The sequence below is a fragment of the Anomalospiza imberbis genome, chromosome 15, assembly GCF_031753505.1.
Source record: "Anomalospiza imberbis isolate Cuckoo-Finch-1a 21T00152 chromosome 15, ASM3175350v1, whole genome shotgun sequence".
In the NCBI taxonomy this organism is placed as follows: Eukaryota; Metazoa; Chordata; class Aves; order Passeriformes; family Viduidae; genus Anomalospiza; species Anomalospiza imberbis.
In genome coordinates, this window is record NC_089695.1 from 12,634,483 (window position 1) to 12,656,454 (window position 21,972).

The 21,972-nt window shown below is 44.6% G+C and overlaps 1 long non-coding RNA gene across 1 annotated transcript in view; it reads left to right on the forward strand.

Moving 5' to 3' along the window:
* Positions 1-21,972, forward strand: part of LOC137483114 (uncharacterized) — a 124,933-nt gene that overhangs the window by 22,683 nt on the left and 80,278 nt on the right. Inside the window, exon 2 of the long non-coding RNA XR_011004343.1 lies at positions 7,126-7,277. This is a non-coding gene — a long non-coding RNA (uncharacterized lncRNA). The remainder of the gene's footprint in view (positions 1-7,125; positions 7,278-21,972) is intronic.

The window sequence follows — 21,972 nt, forward strand, 5'->3', positions numbered from 1 at the left end:
TGGGATCAAAATGTTCTTAGATTTTAATTTTTTTTCCTCCCTGGGACAAAAATATTTAACTTTTGAAGGAACAATGCCAAGCTTGTACCTTTTATGAGCCAGTATATTTTTAGCTAAATCGCAACACCTATGCTATCCTTTTTTTTTTTTTAATTTCTCATACCAAATGCTGGATTTTTTCCTTCAAAAAGAATTTTTGAATAAAAGCAATTTTCCTTTATCAGTGAGGAATTAAGCCCCTGTTGGGATCCTTTGATTTCTTCAGTGTACAAAAGGTAGGGCATAGGGGATTTTTAATTTCATGGTTTGTTTGGTATTTCAGAGGCAGTGAACATGAGTGGTTAGATCAGCTGATAGTGGATCAGAAATCACGACATGTTGTGTCGCTTTTATCAAATCTTTTAAATATTCTTTTGCCTTATTAACCCCTTCTGATAGGGTGTTATTTATACTTTACTTTAAAATGGGAATAAATCCTTAAAAATGACAAATTCACCAAAAAGCAGTAAAGGATAATGAGTAATTTAAAGCACAAAAATGAAAGGGGATGAATGGGATTTCCGCCTGGACTGGTGCTGTTAAACCACTGCTCCAACTCCATCTTCTTCAAACCCTCCCAAGCATGGAGAACTCTCTCTGGGGTGACCTGGGGACACCCACACCAGACAAATTCCTCTTCTTAGGAGGAAAGGTGTCCTCTACCAAGCTGGACATGTGGTAAAGGGGCATTTTGGGACAATGTGTGTACTGGCATTTTCCACAGTGTGCTTGCTTGCAGAGAGCTAGAAGAGGTCAATACCAGGCCAGTATTTTAATTTTTTCTCTGTTCTAAAATTCACTTAAAATACCAATGTGCTGGTTGGTTGTTTGGGGTTTTGGGGTTGTTTCTTAATTGGGTTTTTTTTTTTGGGATTTAAAAATGATATGAATTGTCAGAATTAGATTTTGGTGAAATATTCTGCAAAGTTTTGTGCAAAACAAATGCTATTTTAACAGGGATTGTTTTCAGAAATAAGGTGTATGAAACACAGCATAACAGCATTAATAATTCAAAACTAGAACTTTGAAAATTGTTTTGGCCAAAGTCTATAGAAATCCTAATGGAAAGAAAAAACCCAGAAAAATATGAAGCAGGGGCAATTTCCCAGAAGAAAATTGCCACCTTTTAACAGTAAATACTTTACCTATTCTGATGCATACATTTTTGTTTATAATTCAGTAATTATTTAGGCTTCTGTTGCATTCTGTATTTTAATGGCCAACTGATATTTAACTACCTTGTGATTATTAATGCATTTAATTAAGCTTGCTGTTCCTTCCTTGCTGGAACACAGGAATCCTGGATACAATAACAAAGCCATTTCATTTCCTTGTAGCAGGACTGAGGCAGTTTCTGCTGTATATTGAAAATCAGTTTTATTCAGTGCTCCTGTGTGAAAGGAAATACAGAATAAAGCCCACTGAAGCCTGCTGAAAATTTGAGCCAGGTTCCAGGCACCTGAAAAGTGAAAAATCTGTGTCTCAGCTGGGAATGTGCTGCTGGTCCCCCTCAGCACCTCCCTGCTGTGCTGCTGGGAGGAATTCTGCTCTGTCTGCAGCCTCTGAGTTTAGGCAAGGAGGACTAAGGGGTCAGAATAAAGCCCAAGGCACAGCAATACTTTCTCCACTTGACCTCTGGGTGTCTTTCCCTCATTCCGAAGGGAAACATTTATTGTAGGAAATTCAATAGAAATATAGCAAATACAACAGAAACAACAAATATGAGTGCTGTGAGTCCTTTCCTCTGCCACAGTGCTGCTCTTTGCTAGAAAACTCTGTACCTCCACCTGATAGAAAATCTTATCTGACCTGACAGCAGCTGATTTATTTACCAGCTACAAAAGCAACATCAACAATTCTGTTGGTGAGAAGGAGAAGATGCTGCTCTAGGAAGGTGATAACCTAGGAAGGGATATTTCTGCATAGAGAATTTTGATTGAGATTGGATTTTTGGAAAGGAGCAGGAAGAAGTTACTTTTGTAGCTGCAGAGGAAGGTCCTGCGAGCAGGCTCTTGGATTTGTGTGACTCCTGAAATGTGTCAGGTGTCAGATTTTCTGCACAGTGGTGCTGGGGAATTGTCCCTACTCAGAGGTGTGTACCAGAACTGCAGAGTGCTTGTTTTGGACTGGATGTTCTTTTATTTACTGCTGCTTGTAAAGCCTCTGGCCCAATGGGATTCCCTGCCTTGCTGACATGAAGATGTTATCACTGTAAATATTCCTGCTGTTCTGCATGCCTGCACCTGCAGTGTTGGGGTGGTGGCAGAAATCAATCAGAGTACCAGGAAAACCCATGGGTGGAGATCTTCAGAGCTGCAAGTTCCCCTGGGCATCCAAATCCCCCAGGCAGCTCTGGTAATCTCAGCCTGTAATTATTAGCAGTAAACATTTTGCTGTTGGGAGCAGGTGAGAGTGGCTAGAAGGAGCTGGCTTAAATCCAAGGAATTTATATGCCACTTTATTATCATAGTAACTGTGTCAGGGAATAGATAGGGTGTTTTCTTACTGCATTTCACCACTTTGGTGACTGAGACACAGGAAAGCCAACAGTCTAACCAGAAATCTCTGTCCATTTGGGAATTTGAATAGAAATGTTCTATATTCCAGGCCAGTGCCCTAACGTGCATCTTCCCTCCCTTGTTATCATGCATTAAGGGAGAGATGGATGATTTCAGCATGTCATTTTCATAGGGAGTGTTGACATTTCATTTTTTTCTCCTGTATTCATATGAAATAATTTCTGAAATTCTTTCTTGTCGTAAATTAGGCATTTTGGAGTTTCAATTTTTAACAAGGTTTTCTTACTGTTTCTATATTAATCCATGCTGTTTCCACTTCTGAATTTGTTTCATTGTAATTTTGATTTACAATAAAACAACATTTTAATCCAACCTCATGATTTTTCCCAAATCATCATCTTCAACAAAAAATATATTTGTGATTGATTTCACAATATGTCCACATGAAAATAGAAAAATGGAAGTAATATCAGTGAACTGTCAGCATTCCAAGATAAAAGAAAAATAAAAAAATCCAGAAGTTCAAATTCCCAAAAGATCCAGTGGTTTTTTTTCATTTAAATTGATATAATATTACTGAAACATAGAAATCAGTTTTGTGTCAATGGCTTTCCCACAGTCAATTTGTTGAGATGAAAAGATTGCAGTCAATGTTGTCTGAGAGTAGCTGAACTCTCACAAAGTAGATAAAAAAAGTAGCAGGGATATTTTCACAGCCATAACCAGAAATTCTCCTATCAAGCCACTGCTATACAGAAGTTTTGAAACAGAGCGAAGACGAACATTCAACAACAAAACTGGTTTTTAGCACTTCTCTTTACCTTGTTCTGCCATCCTCTCTCACCTTGTAAACTGCCTCCATGGAACCTCATCCCTCCTGTTTTTGCAGCAGTGAGCCTGATAGGAGAACAGAGTGAAAATTAATTTAACGTGGATGGGTAATTGTGTCCCACCTCGATTCCTGTGCTGCTTGCAGCTCTGTGGTACCCGAGTGCCTTCCAGGAGAGCGGTGAACAGTGCGGCTCACAGCTGGCACGTGTTTGCTCTCTCATCCCTCCTCGGGGGAAATCACTTTCAGTTGAGTGATTTGGGAGGAATTCTTTCTAAATATGTGCACACGGGATGCTAAATATTTGCTAGGAAAAGGCCAGCCAAATGAATTTCTCCTGGAGTGGAGGAAAATGGAGTTTGTGAGGATTACTTTGCCTCAGGAGTTAACACTGTAGGAATTAGTTCTTACCTGCAGAGATGTGGTGTTGCTGCCACAGATGCAGCATTCCTTTTGGGAGGCTGTCAGGGAACCTGGAGGTGAGGACTCACACACGGAGAGAGGAGAATATACAGTAATGTCAATGAAAATACTTACTCCTTACTCTGCTTAAGCAGAAGAACTCCAAAGCAGTGCCCTGGCCGGGAGGCAAATATCACCCATGGAGTCTCACACAGAAAATCAGCATCCAGGTAGTCGTGTTCTCAGAACTGCTCCCAAGTTATCCAACATGCAAAGCAGAAACAGGACATGCTCCTCCTGAGACACTGAGTCTCCAGGGTGTTCCAGGGCAGAGAATGCCTCATATTTATTGCCCTGTGCAGAATTTCTGTGTGTTCCCATATGTAGAGCTTTGTCCCTGACAACTGCTGGCATCTGTGTCCCTTCCAGTGCTCCCCTGTGGGACTCCTGCTTATGCTCAGTGCATCACGTCTCTGCCTCGCTGATTCTGCACTGATCCAGAGGCACAGCCTCCCTGGGAAGGGTTTTCCTGTCCCCTCACCATGTTGTCTGGAGAGGAAGGAAGGGAGGGAACACCAAGATAAGATGGGTGAGCGCTTCACTGCTCTGTGCCTCAGGACACTTAGCAATAAAAATATGTAAAATTTTCTCCTCTATTAAACTTTGAGGTTCAATTTGTGACTGTTCATAAGGCCAGAAACCACTATAGAAATTGATTTTTTTGAGTGTTCAGGTAGTTAGTAATTAGTAGCTTTTAGAATTATCACAGCTCTGAGCTGGGTTTTGCTACACATGCATGTTTGTCCCTCATTTCCTACAGCAATTTGTTTTTCCTGTGAATAAAACATTTGCAGGCACCTTAAGCACTGTTTCCTTACACCAGTGGTTTTTTTAGGATACAAAGGAGATTGGGGTCACGATTTGTACTGGCTTCTAAATAACCTCATATAGAGTTGAGCATCTTGACAGTACAAATTCTTCTCCAGGAAGCTTGTACTTGGACAGTGCACCCTGTAATGGAAAAAACAATTAAATCCAGCAAGTTTGGGTGAAAAATATAATCAAAATGCAGGTGATTTTTTCTTTATGTAGCTTTTTTGCCTTTTCTTGCCCAACAGCTGCTTGTTGTTGTTGTACTGAGCCCCTGCCTTGTACTTTGTGCTCTCCTGCCCCTGGTCCAGAGCATCACTCTTGGTCCCCAGGAGGGCTTCAGGCTCAGGAGAAACTGCTGTGCTGGGAGAGGACTGCCAAAACAAACCCTCTGGTGCCTCTCTGGAGGGGAATTAAAGGTCACAGGGAGCTCTTGGGAAGGGATGAGTAGCATGAAGGATTGGCACCTTCACCTGCTGCTTTCTGTGAATCATTGGACACCCAATTCTAAAATGAGCTCGACTTGTGAGGGTTTTGCCCTAAAACAGGCTCTGTTCCCATCCGTGGAGGAGCCATGGCTGTGTGCAGGGTTCTGCCTGAGGCTGTTTTTGGGAAGGCTGAGTGGTTTCAAGACATGGTGTGGGAGAGCTGCTACTCCCTTTCCTTTGCTCTGTGACTTTCATGCATCTGCACCGACAACTCTGTTCTCTAACCAGCTTTCCCAAAAATTGGAAGTGAGCTAGAGGGGAAATTAAAACTATCAGCTTACCCTCAAATGCCCTGTGAATATGATACTTTTTTTTTTTAATAAAAGCTCTTCTAGGTGTAACGAACAATAATCTTTCTTTCTCCAGGCTATTGACTTTCCTATAGAGAACAATGCAGAGCAGTGTCCTTCCTGCAGCAGTCACAGAGGCTGTTAAACACCACCTCCTGGGAGGACCTTGTTCTCATCTAAGCATGATGCTTTTCTGACTTATTAAAATTTATCCTTATCCAGCTTTGTTGCTGTCAGGGCTGCTCCTCAAAATGGAACCTTTTCCATAGGTGAAAGTCTCTAAAGGCTGATCTGGAAGGAGGCAGACTTACAACAGATTTTTTTGTTATCTATTTAAAATTCCACTTTAAAAATTAATGTAGGTTAGTTTTAAGATTACATTTTTGTATGAAGTGGCTTTTAGGCAAGGAATTTCCTTTTTGTTTATGTTATTCCCCCTCCTTCTATATCATTCTGTGCAAGTATCCCTTGGAATCCAGTGTGGCAGGGTAACATTAACTTTGCTTTGTGGATATCTTCAGAGCTGATGTCATGGTAGCCTCTCTGTGAGGGATCTAAAAGTAATTTTTGATGTTTAATGTGATTAATTTTCTTCTTTTCAATATTTTTGTAACGGATGGCTTCACAGTTTTCTGTTATTTTCTTTGTAGAAACCTTTCCTTTGATTTGTCCTCTGTGTTAGAAAACACAGGGTTTTGCAGCAGGGCTGGTTTGGTTTGATTCTAAACATTTCTCTGCTTTTATTGACACTGAAGGCAAAAAAAGACTCAGCATTCGGAGAAGAGATATTATTTTCCTTGTACAACAACAGAGGCATCATGAGAGAATTCTGCTGTCCCCTCTTGAGCCCAAGGCTCTCCCAGCCCTGTCCTTCCAGTTTGCTGCCACCTTCCAGCTGTTGCTCAGCTTCCCTCATGGTGCCACCACCTGCAGCTGCTGGGGAGCTGAGTGTGAAGTCCAGGGAAGAGAACACAACTTGACTCCGTGACTTTCCCTCCTGGAAAAAGGGAGGCGTGTGGGAAGCAGGAGAAGCAGTGATGGCGGCAAGGCTGAGTGGTTTTCCAAAGGATTCTGTGAGACATCAGCTGCTCTGAAAAAGCAGAAGCTGAGAACAATCCTGCTGTAAAACTGACTTATTTCTGATCACTGCCATGAAAAATTGTGATGTGCTGTGATAAAAATTGTCGTGTTGATTTCTGGGCAAGCTTGGCTAGTCATGCACCGTTGTCTGTCCAGTCTCTCTTGGCTTTGGGATTTTTGCATCGTCCTTCCCATGTTAATAAATGAACTGTAACATCCATAAAACTTTTCTGAAACAAATCTGGGATTAGCCTAGTTCAGGGAGCATCTGGATCAGTGGAGCTGTGCCCTGTGCACTGAGAAGATGCCAGGAGCTGTCTTTGTCATGCACTGGCTGCTGAAAGAAGTGGTGGAGTCACCATCCTTGGAGGTGTTTAGAAGACATGGAGATGTGATGCCTGGGGAGATGTTTTAGTGGCTGGCTTGGCAGTACTGGGTTAACACTTGGACTTGAGGATATTTAAGATCTTTTCCAACCTGGACAATTCTATGTTTCTAAGCTGGTGTTCTGGGCTTGGCTTAAAACCCTGACTAAGCTCAAGATATGTGTCCAGTTCCTATCTGCTGTGTGGTTATTTAAATGGAAATGTCCTCCTCTTTCTTTCCAGGCCCTCTATCCTTCTTTTCTTACTGATGCTCTTGACCTGAGTTCCTTGGGTGCTCCTCTGTGATCTACCAAGGTGCAAAATTTGCAAAATTACCTACTGCCTCCAGTCCCAGCCTTCTCCCCTCCGTGGGATGCTCCCTCCAGTTCTGTCTGGTAAGTCTCCTGCCTTTCACATTCAAATAGTTCTTTAAAAAGTCATAATACCTATGCAAGTAGATAGGCACATCCCAGAGAAATCCACTTTGGGAGTAGTAAAACAAAATATACTTTGTACATTCAGCATTTTCTTCATTGAATTGAAGGGAAAAAAGTAAAATAAAAGAATTTTTAGCTTGTCTGTAAAGTTTTGAACAAGCTGAGATGCCTAACTTCAGTGTGGACTAAAGCTCCAAAGAATTTTATAAAAATAATTAATAACATGACTTGGTTTGTGTGAAAGGTCAAGGAGAACTTGCCACGTGCTTGCAGATCACCTCAGCTGTCCTGGCAAAGCTGCAGTGGGCACTGCCCTGCCACAGCACCTGGAGGATCCTGGGGGTCAGTGCTGGCTGAAACTCTGGTTCCTTCCCCACCTTTTGTTTTACATAAGGGCCACCCAGCAAAGAGAGCACAGGCTTTGGGCTGGAAACAATTTCTTTTTAGTGGTGGATTTGCAAATACTGAGTTGCTACACGAGGAGGGTGTGATGTGCTGGTTGTCTGAGCTGTTTGCTTCCAGCACGTTCCCTGTCTGTGTGATACTCAGAGCTACAGAAACCTGCCATGGTGAATTGTCTGGGCAGCTGCTGTGGAGCTCATATAACTATCATAACATCATATAAACTTCTCTCAGATGTGCCAAACTGTCAGCACTAAAGGACACTCTGGGCCAGCTCTTAGAGGGTCCAGCAATTTCTTGTGGCTTAGGCAGTACCAGAGAAGGTTCTGGTTTTGCCCTGCTGACTTCTGAAGATGAGAGTTTTGATTCTCAGCAACATCTGGACCTCTCTTACATCCAGCTGGTGTGGGAAACTTATTAACCTTTGCTGAGCAGAGTTTGCCTTTTGAAAAATGGATCAAAAGAACATGTTTTGATACATTAAAAAATGCATGTCATAAAACTGCTGTTTCTGTGCCTGCCAAAGCCAGGAGCTGCTCAGGCGTGAGAAAGAGCAAAGAGAAAAAAAGCCAATAAAACCTATCCAAGCCTAACAGAAATATTAGGAAAGGAGATGAAAGACAACCGCCTGGGATGCCCATGAAACGACTGATTTTAATCCCCTGCTGGTGCTACGTGTTTCCTTAGAAAGGGAATTTATAGATGAAGGAAAGATTGCATGGATAACGGGCTTGGTCAGTGCTTGTAACCCTCAGCCTGGGGCCAAAAAATCCTGAATGGCAAAGAATGATGCTTTTTTTTGTAGATATCAGGAATTTCCCTATTTCTTGCATGTCCTCTGCAGATCTGATAGTTCTTTAGGGAAGGAGTGTTGGCCTCCAGTCATACAGAAAGGAGGCAGCAAATATGCACCAGGAGGAAGTGATCTGGACTTAGGAGCTGCTCAGTCTTTGGAAAAATGTAGCTGAAAGAAATTTATAACTGATTGGAGAGACTGGGAAGGCTTTGGAAATGGTAGCACCAACTTCATACTGCTGAGATAAAGCTTGTAATACAGTGGGCTTGTGAAAACCTTCAGGATTTATCCTTCTGCAGCAGTATGAATTTGGACAGTGGCCAGGATGCCATCTGCAAGTGTCCAACAAAAATCCAAAACACTTTATAGAATAGATATTGCCCTCCCTCCACTCCCCAACAGCAGTTCCAGCCAAGTGGGAATGGAGGAATTTTATAAGATTAGTGGGCTACAGGCTGTAAGCAGAGAGCTAACCTTGTCTGCCTCTAAAGCCAGGGGTATAATCTCTAAATTAAATTTACATGATTTATCACATCCAGGAAGATTGGTGAAACAACCAGAAAAAGTAGAGGAGAGGGGAAGAGATGATGGCCATTGGACTGGAGGAGTTTTGTCTTGTCAGTGGTAAAATGCACAATTCAAACCACTGAAATGGGATTAGTAGTGGGTGCCCAAACCAAATTGTACTGAAACACAGAGGTGCTTAATATATTGTTTGCAAAATGCAATATCTCAGGACAGAGACCCATCTGTTGTCACGGAGGAATCAGATGGAAAGTGCATTAAAAGTTGGAATTAGTCCCCACTGGGAGATCTGCACTGAGTCATGGTGATATATGGGATCTGTGCAAAGGGAAGAGAGACAATATTGTCCCTATGATTTATGCATTGCAGTCACTCCACTTTCTCCAGCATTCCTGCTCTGTTGGCTGCAGACATCAGCAAAGAGAGGGTCCCCCTGGCTCCTGGGCAGTCTCATTGTTGTGGGGCAGCTCTGTTAGGATGGGAAAATGTGTTTGAAAAGCAAGGAGAAACTCACAAAAAATGCAAAGGCCAACAGAAGCTGGCCCAGGAGAAGAAATAGCAGATTTGATGCATTTTATTCACTTGGTGCCCTAATGTAAGGTCAAAACATAGAAGGATGATTTATTTAAGCATCTCAAGTATGTTCCTTCTTCACAGCCAGCTTCCCTGACATCCAGTAAAGGCCCTGTAAATGTAATTCTGGGGAGAACAAACTGGGAGTTAGGGCTGTGCAAGACCAGGCTGCCTTTGGAACAGTGTGGGTCTGCAGCCAGGCTCAGTCCATGGGTAAAGAAGAGTTAAAAACATGTTTGTCTATACAGGTAAAATAAGAATTAGACCCAAGACAGCTGCAGCTGCTGAGCCTGTGGTGCTTCTAATAAAACTCACCCTGTCTTTCCTTCTGTGATCCCCAGCACACCCCACTGCTGCTCAGCTGTACAGGCCTGGCTTTCATCCAGCCAAGGGCTCTGATTTTACTTTGCTGCTTCTTAAGTAACAGCTACAGCTAGGACAGGTATAAAGCCACATCTTGCAAACCTCCCCTCCACACCTTGCAAAGGGACTGATTAAAGCTTTCTTGTTATCCCTGGGAAATCTAGGTGCCTCCTAGGGAAGAGCTGTGAAATCGTTTCCCTTGTTAACTGCTGGGATCTTCTTGGAAATCCTATCATATTTCATTTTTATTACCTGTTACTAGAACTGTCCAGGTGGCTTATTGAAGAACACTTGTCAAAAAAAATGTAGTATTCTTCTTCTTTTATTAGGAATAAATGAAATTTACCTCATAACCCAATCTCCTTCTAAAATAACTATAGATCCAGGCACAAAGGAATCGAAGATAATGTATTTTCTTCATTTATTGCATTAGCATTCATCATATTTCTTTGTATTTTTCCATCTTTTTTTTTTTTTTTTCTTAAATAAGCCCCCAGGTATTTAAAGGCTAATAAAGACCATTTTGTTTTGTTTTTGCTGGTTAGCTGAAGCTGGCACATGGCCAGACTCACATCCACATAGTCTCTGTTAAAACTTGGTGGGGTGCCACTCCAAGGAGACACCTCATTAAATTCGTGTTGGCAAATGTTTGTCACCTTCTCAGGAGCCCTGCAGTGATTAAGGTTGGGATTTTGCTCACCTCATCTCTGAGCCAGTTCCCCAATCCATGCTAACAGGCATTTTCACAGGTAGCCAGGATTACTTGCCCTCTAAAATGTGTTTCTCTCTCTCAGCTGTTGAGGGAGCCTGGATGACAGGCCCAGGTTGCACACTTCATTTCTAGATGCTTAAAATGAGATGAATTCCATTCTCCAATTCCTTCAAAACTATTTATTTGATTTTTCTTCCCTGCTGCCTCTGGCAAGAGTGTTTCAGATCAGTTCTTCCCTGCACGGAGAGATCCTCACTCAATTGCTGCAAGGCTTGACCTTTCCTGAGCTTTTTCATTTATGCCACCTGCTTCCCACATTTGAAATAGCCCTAAACAGTTTCATATCATCTCATGAATTCTCTTCAGAGTTATGTTTTCCCTTGGTCACCTCTGAGTCTCCTCTGTCCGAGTGAATGCAGGTCGTGTTTGCCCAGTGCTTCTGTGTGAGGTGCCAAGCTGCTGAATCAGTCTCGTACTGCCTCAACTCCTTCCTCACAGCAACATCTTCTGGGCCAAGCTCTGCCTTGCTTGGAAGTGACAGAGAGGGAGAGGAAGGACATGAGGAAATTGCTTTTCCTTGGCAGAGGCTCTTGTGCTGGAAGAGCCCTGGTGCAGCTGAATGTCTCTAGAGTTGTGAGGAGGCTGCTGAAGGCAGTACAGGAGCTCCATGAAGGGGGTTTGTGCCAAGATGGTCAGAGCTTTTGGGCAAAATGGAATAGCTCATTGCTCTCTGGCTTTGCCTGTTTTTTTTTTTTTTTTTTTTTTTTTTAATTGTTTTGGTTTTTTGTCACTGCTTATTGTGTTTTTTCCTCCCCCAAAACAAATGTTTGGGACCCTCAGGCACACTGGAAAAAAAGTTGGAAGTTTGATGATCAGCTTCCAGGCCACATATACGTATTTCCTCTTTATTTCTTTTCCTATCAGGCATCTAGTTACCCTGAAATTCACGTTCCCATGATCTGGGTTGTTTCTTTAGCTTGGACACCAGGATACTGTGGAGGGAAGGGCCATTAAAGCAGAGCATGGCATTCCCTAAATGGCACAGCTGTGATATGTGCTGTAGTTTGGGACTGGTTTTGTGTAAATCACTTATCCAGCACTGTGAATTGCACAAAGTGCAACATCTTGATCACAATCTCAGTTCACTGCTTGCTGAAATCTAATCCTGTGCCTTCACGTGCTCTCAGGAGCTTTTAGCTGAGGTACACACAGAGCCTTGGGACAACAGTGTAAGGAAGGCAGACATGAGAGAGAATTGGCTTTTTGAGGAAAAAATTGATGAAGAAATGGGAGGGAGAGAAGCTGTTTAACATTCTGGGCTTGCTCCGATACACAGAGAGAAATCTGTCTTCCCTCTGGTGAGGGATGGGGTGGACCCATCCTGCCCCACCTAGCTTGTCCCTGCAGTGTCCCTGCCTGTCCCTGAGACCTCCAGGCTGAGGCTTGCAGTGCATGCACCTCTTCAGCTCTGTCCCTGCTGCTGGAGCCATCACAGGTTGTGTCTGCCAGAGCTGGGTGATCTTACTCTGAGAGGGAAAAATATCCACTGTAAGCCTCACCCAGAACATCACTGATCTGGAAGAACAACTCACAGGAACCAGGAGAATGAATGATTTATCAAAGGTAATTTTGACCCTTGCCATGGTTGCATTAAACACCTTCTTTCTTTCTGGCTGGCTGGAGAGACTGGGCATGTTGATATATGTTTTTTCCCATCTTATTCTCCATTATCTGAGCCACAGTGAGAGAGTTTCAGTCTTTGAAAATGTGTTAAGCTGAGAGGGGGTTAATGGGTTAAGCTGAGAGGAAAGGAAATACACAGAAAGATGGTGTCCTCTGCTGTTGTAGTGGGGCCAAGTGGTTTGTGGCAATTTTAGTGGGAATTATTTATTTCTCAGTCTGATGTGGAGAATCTGCTCTAGTCCCTCACCTGCAATGGAGCTGCATGTAGGCAAGTTTTGGTTAATTTCCATTAAAAATATGATTGTTTTTAGTTGGGGGGTGCACTAGGAGCTCTTCCCCAGGGACAGGAGGGGTTCCCCACTCCTTGGAAACTTCACATCCAAAGCTGATATCTCCCACCCCTAGTTTAGCCCACCAAATTTTGATTCCAAAGCATCTATGGTACCCTCCAGACAACCTCCCATTTCAGTCTGGAGAGCATGGCAGGCACCTGCACAGGGCAGAGGCCTCAGATGTAAAAGATGTGCATGTGACACTTGGGAACATGGTTCAGTGATGGGCTTAGCAGTGCTGGATCAATGGTTGGACTCTATGGACTTGAAGATTTTTTCCAGCCCAAATGATTCTGTGATTCTGAATGAACCTATAATTCTTTGTGGAATCTTTTGCTGCCATGATATTTCCCACCTCAAGAGGTCCCTTGCCCTGTGTTATCAGGGTGCCAGCACCCTTTGTTCCATAAGGTTTTTAACTTCACAGTGGGGAAGTAAGAAATCACTACATTTTGTCTAAAGAAAAACTTTTGAATCTGCCAAATACTTGTGAGACAACAAAACTTGCAAATTGTCTGGAATGTGGCTGACTTATGGCTGCTTTGTGGGTGTAATTTTCTCTGCTTGCTGGTCCTAAGCTTTATTTGCTTTGGGAGAATACCACCGTGAGTGTTTTGGTGTGACATTTACAGTTTCCCTCATGCAAATTGGCCCAGCAGCAGCCCAGGGACAGCAGACCATGAACTTATAAGGGCTGGCAGGAGAGTGTACAGGGAGGTCAATATGGGGGTGTGATTTCTCCTCCCTGCAGAAAGGGAGCTGGATCAGTGGTTGTGGAAGGATGCTCTGGAGAGCTGACGCAGAATTGTTTGTGTTTTGTTTCAGCTGCCCTTTTTTTACCAGCTAAATCAAACTGGTATTTTGGGGCTACACTGCTTAGTTTCAAGCCTCAAGGCATTTTTCTTTCTGAGTGATGCTATTTAGTTTATTGGGTTTTTTTGTCTCTGTGGTTATTTTTAAGGAAAGTGGTGAGGATATATATATCGTTCCTGTCTTCTGTTTCCCTAGACCCTTACACAAATTTGTAATTTGTGTAATTCAGTTTGGTTTTTTTTTTTTTGAAAGAGGAAAGGAAGAGAAAACACACTTTGGATCAGAATTTGAGGGTCTATCTAGAAAAAAAAAATTGGCAGAGGGAAAATCAAGTTCTAAAATTGCAATTGATTTTAAGGTTCACCATGGAATTTGCACTGCAGTATAGACTTGAGAGCAAGGAAAAAAGATGCACAATAGGCATGATGAGACAGTGAGCACTGTAGAACCTGGTGGTGCAGTGTAAGGTGAGATACTGCAATTCTCTGAAGAGGTGGAGGTGCTAATTCCAGTATCTTGGAGGAAGGTGCACTATGCAGCAAGAGCTGGCACTGCTTTTGTGTTTGGCTGGATGTGGCACTGATTTATCTCAGGAAGGAGTTTCATGCAGCGGGGCACTGTAGGGGGACAGTTGCTCGTGATTTACTCCTGCCAAACTCGCTTTGAGTTTTATTTTTAAAAAGCCTGTGTAGTCTCTTTTTCCTGCCTCCCTCTCCCGTGCTGAGCAGCACTAAATGCTGTTTGCCACTGAGGACATTTAAACTAATTTTTCCAAAGTGCTGACGAAGCAGGACACACTTTTATTGCTGTCATAACAGCGCTCAAGCTCTCTCCCTTGATTGCGTTTGTAAAACACCGACCTTAATAAGTTCTCACCCCAAGGAGTGGCGGGTGCACCCTGAGTGACAGCCCATCTGCTGCGTGTCCTGCTGGCCAAAATGACTTCATTACCAGGCAGGCTGAGGGCAGAGCAGGGGCTGGCAGGGGAGCTCAGCTCTGCTGTACCCACTGCTCTGCTCCTGCCCCGTGTGAGCCCGTGGTGCGTGCCAAGGTAATTGGCAGGTTCTGGTCCTCCTGCTGGGAGACTTTCATGGCCCAGCACGATTCCTGCCAGTGGGCAGACGTGCTCTTTGCATGCCAGCACATTTGCACGCTGCTGTAGGACCCAGGGAGAAGCAGCAAGGGGAGGAGAGAGGCAGGGTAGGCCAAGGAAAACAGGCAACTGAAGCCCATCTTTGCCTGCCAAGCAAGTGTTAAAAAACCCTTTCAACTATCTGTCCACAGTAGCATGACATGAAAAAGTTGGAAGTTTGGGGACCCCACTCCAGACCCAGTAATAACATTCTGTGTCTATTTCTGATGCGTGTCAAGCTGTGCCAGGGGAGGTTCAGGTTGAACATATGGGGTGTCCAGGGAGGTGGTGGAGTCACCATCCCTGGAAGTGTTCAGGAAATGACTGGATGTGGCACTGAGTGTTACGGGTAATAACGTGGTAGGGTTTGGTCAAAGGTTGGATTCAATGAACTTGGAGGTCTTTTCATCCTTAACGATTCCATGTAGAGGAACATCCGTGTGCTACCCAGCAGAGACTGGACACACATCCTGGCACTGTGCAGTCCAGGGCTGGGGACAGCCAGCCGACCCTCACCCAAAGCAGTCCTAATCAGGACTGTCTGTCTGTCTCTTCTGAAGAGGAGGCAATTGTGCAGTCAGGCTCCAATCTGTAGCATGTAGTGCACTGTCACAGGAAAGAGAGATGTTTCTTCCCTTAGCTGAAAAGAGCTTGAGACAGGTTCTCTTTCATCTCCTGATGAAATCTGCAAATTTGCATCAGCCCCAACCTAGGGCACCTGCAAGTCAAAGCCAGCCTGCAGCTCTGTTAGAGTCCCCTGGGTTTGACCTGCAGCTACAACAGCACTCCTGACTTTGGTTCTCCTGAAAATACAGTCTGTCCAACCCTGAGCTCATCTCTTTCTCCCTCTTCCACCTGGACTCCTCTCACCCTCTCAGTCCTGCATTGCAGCTGCTCCAGTCAGAAGCTCCTCTGGAGGCAGGATCCCCCTAAGCAGCCTCTGGAGCAGTTCCTCCAGCAGCTGCAGCCGCCCCGTGCACATCCACAGTGGCAGCTCAGTCACCATAGCCAGGGGCCCTACTATTTCAGTCCTGGCCTGGCTCTGGGATGACTCTGGTGGCAGATTGTTGTGATTCAGTAATAATGATGAAAGGTTGGGTGTTCACAGAGCTGTGCATGCTTACAGCTGACTTAACAGTAGCTAATTAATTTTCCCAGTGCTGTGATTCACTGGGACAGCATTTTTTCCAACTAAAACCCTCTCCAAAGCTTTGTCCTGTCAAAGACACTGACACAGGATGAGAGCAGACACCCGTGTTCTCACCCTCTGCTTCCACCCCCTCTTTGATTCTTCCTGATCCTTGGTCTGTTTTTTGGGTCCAGATGAATATGGAAATGGCCCCTGAAAGAAAGAAGAATAGACTCTACTAAGTCTTGCTGGGGCTTTTATGTGAAGTATCTCCTGCCTTATGTTCTGCCTCTCCCTCTCAGTGTTTCTTGGTTAGGATGTTGTGCCTTCAAAGTCATGTCTTGATGAGATTTAGACTGGGCACTGAGTCCTGTTAGGGGATCAGATACTGGGGGTAGCCATTGAAGCTTTTTGGCAATTTGCTTTCAAATGTCTTGGCAACAGGAATAATTTATAGCTAATGAAATATATGGAGAAGAAGGAGGAGGTTGTCTCTCAGGCTGGAAAAGGCAGCTTATGTCATTTGCTCAGCACTGGGTTTAAGACAATCTAGCTGTCCCAGAGAAGAAAAATGTCATGGGTTTCTTCTCCCTTTTCTCTGATGTAGGCACTCACTTGGACTGCAAGAGGTATTGAGACATATCTGGGCTGAGTGGGGCTGAATAAGTGAGGGAAAAAAAGAAAATCTTAGTGGCACAGACCGTCATTCTTTGCCATTAAAAAACCTCACGACAGCAAAAACCGTGTAGGTTTGCAGAGTCATTGCAATATTTGTACAGGTGTGAGCTATCCCTGGCCTTTGTCTGGTTATAAGAGGGAGCAGTGGATTGCATCTCTGAACTTCCTCCATCCTCCCCAGATCCTATGGTGGCAACCTTATTGGCTAAGGAAGCACAGAATTGATATTTTTGACTTGTCAATATTCTTGTTCAGCATTTTTTATCCTGGTCTCTCTCATTGCACTCTCCACTGCAGTTGTTTTATTTTTGCTTCTCTTGATTTCCACCTCTGCTCCTTTGTGGCATGAACTTTCCACATCTTTAAGTTCACTGTCTTCATTCTGTGTGTTTGATACAGTCTCAAGCACTTTTGTAGTTTCTTTTCCTTCCTGAGTCCCTCTGGAATAGATATCACTCAGTCAGGTCATATTTCTTCTCCTTCTGTAGATTCCAGCTCCACTTTTCCACCCTGCTGTTGTAACTAAGGTCCCTCAGTCCCAGACTAACTCCCTATATCCCTGTCACAAGCTCTGCATGCCTTTGTAGTGATCCTTTGTTGGGCTGCTGTCAGCAGCTGAATGCATTTTCTGATGTTCTCCCTCTCTCTCTGCTGTTGCTGGAGCTTTGTTGGTGAATTCAGCCTCACGCCCCGGATGTCTGAGCAAGGCGAATGGGAACTTTCTCATCCCTGTCTCTAAGCCCAGGGAGATGGTCTGGTGAGAAATGGAGATGTTTTCTGCAGTATCAATGCCACAATCACGCTGCCACGTGGGATTTTGCTTTGGGAGGAGCCAAGAGCCACGGCAGGCGCTCCTTTACTGTATTTTGGTTTGTGCCTCTTCTCCTGACTCTGGGCACCACTGAGGAGAGTTTGGCCCTGCCATCTGTATTTTCTCCCTTAGATATCAATACACATTGATTAGAGCTCCCTGAGTGTTCTCTTCTCCAGGCTAAACCACCCCAGCTCCTTTGGCCTTGTACATGAAATTCCCTGGACACCTTCCTGGTCCTTTGCTGGACACCCTCCAGTACTTCCACATCTTTCTTGTTCTGAGGAGCCCAGCACTGACACAGGACTCCAGATGTGTGCCACCAGTGCTGACTGGAAGGGAGTGATCACATCTGCCTCAACCTGCTGGCACTGCCCTGCTGGCACTGCCTGTGGTCCTGCTGACTGCCTTGCCACAGGGGCACATTTTCTGGCTCACATTTAGCTTGTCCACTAGGACAGTGAGGTGTGCTCCATGCTTCAGCGTCTTTCCATTTAATTTGTGTCATTAGTGTTTCTTCTGGCTGCTGGAGCCATTTCTGTTTGCATTAGTGTTCCAGTTTTCACTGTGTGTTATCAGATAGCAATTTGATGTGAAATGGGCAAAAGCTGATTGAAGGGCCAAGGTAATTCTCTCCCTCATCATCTTCCAGAATAAGCACTGCTGTTGTAAGCTCCAAAAACACCTGTGAATGAAAGAATGTTCTTACAGTCTTGGATGACTTCCAACATCTATCTGTGGGGAGGATAATCTTTCTGTGAAGGAAGGATGGAAGCCTGTGTGTATACAGAGGTGACATTAAACTGAGCCACCCTTCCACTCATATTTGTTAATAATCCATTGCATATGTTTCAGAGGCTTAAAGGACCACTGTGAATTCTTTCCTGGGAAAAGGAGCCTTGCACAAGATGGTTTTTTAGGCCCTAGAGATGAGCAAATCTTCCTCAAATATTTTGAATCATTGATGGGTATTTGTTCCAAGCTTTAATCACTCCTATCATACCAGCCTCATTTCCACCCAGGTGACTGTTCCTTGTGGCAGGAAGGTGACACAGTGGCACTTTCACATCAGAGTGGAGATGTCTCAGCATGGCTGAGAATCCCCAGGGCTTACCTGGGAGCAATTCAGGTCCTCTGAGCAGTGATAGCATCATAGGAGAATTTGCTTCTGAAACAACAAAAAGGGCTTTCCAAGGTCCTTCAGAGACCTGTCTGTTGATTCAGACTTCCACACTGAACATGGTAATCATTTCCCTGAGCAAAATTTCAGAGAATTGCAGCCTCTTCAGCAATCCCTTCTCTATCCTGTTGTCTTTGATAACAGGCTGTTAGCAGACATGGAAAAAACTGCCCAGCCTTTTTCCTCTGCCTGTGGCAATCCTCAGGTGCTCCCACATTTCCCTCTTCCAGCACCATCAGAAAAACCCTGTGTTGTTCTCCAATAAAAAAAAAAAAAAAAATCCCACCCAGCAAGTGAGAAGTTTCTATGCTGTGGAGGGTCAGCAGCAGGTGGATTACACCCTGCAAATCCCCTGCCAGTTCTTGGAAAATAGGATTTAGATCTTTGTATAAAGGCAACTTTTATTAAGCAAACTGCTATCCAGTTGGCTCCCTGGAGTGCTCAGCTATGTGAATTTAGGAAGCTTTTACCCAGGAAATTGGAGGGACATGGTTATCTGTCACGGGCTTAAAAACCCTGCCACTGCCCCCGGGGTGATGCTCCTATACAGACACATGGAAAAATCCATATGTACACCAAGCAATGAGGAGGGGAGCATGGCTAGCAGGTGATAATGTTTCCATTTAAAATCCAAAGGAAAGTCTTTAATTTATCATCAGGTACTTTTGGGTGGTCAACTAAGAGAACTTGAGGCCTATAAACACTGCAGCTTTCTGTATTTACCCATATGATGGTTTTGTTTGACATGATTGCTTTCCAAAATATTGACAGTAATGTGCTGCTGGTAGGAAAGTTTAGGAAGGAATTGAGCAACAGCCTTGTTTCTGAGGGCAGAAGTGAAGAAGGGTTTGGCCATTACTGGGAGAAAAACTGTACATATGTGTTGCATATTTTAGAAGAATCACCTGTGGCTGAGGTGCTCATCCCTGCTCAGACAGACCTCATGAGCACAGCCTTTGGGCTTAGTCTGGGCTGATCATATTCCTCAGGGAATTGAGATGGCCTGAAGGTTGTCATCCCATGCCAGCTGCCAACAGCTCCAGTGGCCGAGCTGGAGAGCTGAAAACTCTGGGCTATGGCACACCTGACACCTTTCATGGGAGCATGTTTGCTTGTGCTAACATGATTATGGCATTAAGAGCTGCCACGTTGGCATCAATCTGATCAGAGATGTTCTTTTGTGGTTGTGCTTCTCTAAAGGAGCTGGGAGCTCTTTGCACTGGGTAGTAGCTGGTCTGGTCCCGGAAATCTTGAATGTCATGGATAGAGTCAGCAGAGAACTGAGACTTCTCCAGAGCTGGAGCCTGTGTCCAGACAAAGATCATCTGAGCTCAGGGAGATAAATTCTAGTTAAAAAAAAAAAATTCCCATTCTAGGGAAAAAAAAATAGACCCTTTTAACTAAACTTTTTTTTTTTTTCCCTCTTGTGGCATTTGAGCCTTTCTGTCCTTGTCCAGAGGGAAGGGTGCTCTGGAGAGAGAGGTGATGTGCCTGCTTTGCTGCAGAGCATGTGGGGCTGGTGAGGACTGGTGGACAGCACTGAGGCCACAGCAGCTTTGCAGTCACCTCCCTCCTGATTAATGGGAGCAGACAGGGACCAAATGGGTCATAAATGTGCCCCTGAGCTGCAGGGGAGGTGCACCCTGTGATGGACCCTGCGGGGCTTGTCCTGACATCATCTGGATGGGGGAGCCTGCTGGATGGCTGACGTGGGGTCAGGGAAAGGCTGAGACAGACAAACTTGTCTCAGAAATGCCTTTGGGTCTCACAGCTCAGACACAGCCAGTGACACCCCTGTCTGCTCTCATCCCTCTGGAGGGACAAGGCTCAGCAGATACACCTGGACATGGCCTGAATGCCTTTTTTTGTGTGCTGGACCCTACCTTGCTCAGCTCTGCCTTGCTGGACCCTACCTTGCTGAGGTCTGCCTTGCTGGACCCTACCTTGCTGAGCTCTGCCTTGCTGAGCTCTGCCTTGCTGCACCCTGCTGTGCAGCTCCCCACGGCTCCCACAGGCCACTGCTGCTTGCAAACAATAATTGCACATTATCCTCTCCCTGCAGAGGTGCAGCCAGGCTGGACATTGCCCTTAGCGTATGGAGAAGATGGATAAAAGGTCATTTTTGAGTTAATGAGACCTTCCAAATCCAAATCTTTCTTGGCAAAGATAATATTCCCCCCTTCTTCATTTCCCCTCCCCATCCCCCAGTGCTCCCTTCTTCCCATTCCAGGTGCTCCTGCTTCTGGAAAGACATTTATCATTTCTCCATCTCTGATGGTAGATTTCCCTCCCTCTCTTGCTCTCTCATTTTATCTTGCCCAAGGGGTCTGTGCTACCTTTTATTAGCTGACACTTCACTTCTGCAGATGGAAATGACACTAATGGAATGTGGCTGAGGCTTTATTACAGAAATGCTATTCACCCTGCACAAGCAAACTTCCAAATAATCCTGCAGGGAAGGAATAAACCTTGAAGGCAGCTGCAGGAGCTGTAGATGAAAAAGAAGACAGGAGAAGGGACTGATAAGTTAAGAAAGGAAAAAGAAATAGGGAAGGGAAGAAACAGGCTAGGGCATATTCTTTTGTGTCCAAAAAGAAAACAAAAGCAGTTTAAGTGAGAATCAGCTGCATGTAATGTCAAAGTTGCTGGCAGAGGTTTCTAGGTGAGAAGATGGGGCAGTGACAGCCCTCTGCCTGGCTGTCACTCCTGTCATTGCCCCAGCTTCCTGCCTAAAAGCTGTGCCAGTAAAATAACTGCTAAGGATGGTGGATGCTGTTCTGAGAGCTTTGGTTGTGCTACTGTGAACAAGCAAAGGGTTTTCAGACCAGAGGGCTGTCTCACCAAACCCAGCTGTGCTGAGCCAAGCTGGCAGGCCTGGGTCTCTTTGCTTTTCCTGAGCATGAAATCCTTCCTGTGGCACACTGAGAGGTGACATCACTGTGTCCTTGCACTCTGGCCCCTCCTTAACTTCAGTGAGGCCAGGCCATCTCTCTGCACCGTGAGAAGGAGATGTGAACACTTGCAAAGGACCCCTGAGAGCTGTTCTTGAATCCTGCCCCTTGGCTGTTGCCAACTCAAAACCCCAGGACATAATGAAAACCAAATGGTTGCAGAGATAAAGTGCCAGAAGAGAGAGAACAAACATCTGGGAAGGGAGAAGGGCAGCAGACTGAGAAGTCTCAGAGAAGGTGAGAGGAGTGACATTTGCTGAGCAGCAGCCTCTGTGGTTATTTTTCTGTGTTATTGATGCTTGCTTTTCCCTCCCACTTTTATTTCCGTGGTGTGTCTATTACCTCTATGGCTCATTAGGCAACGAGATGCTAATGCTGCCTGTAAAGCTGCAGGATAGATAACCCCCCTCCTCTGTTCTTCTCTGTGCCTTTTGCTTTATTAGATGTATATTTTTGCTTTGCTTTGTTTTGTTTCCTCTCCATGCCATCATCTTCCCCTGGCTCCCTTCATTCATAGTGTAGCTCAAAGCAGAATGATTTCAGGAGTTGGAAACTTCCTTTGCTCTCTCCTTC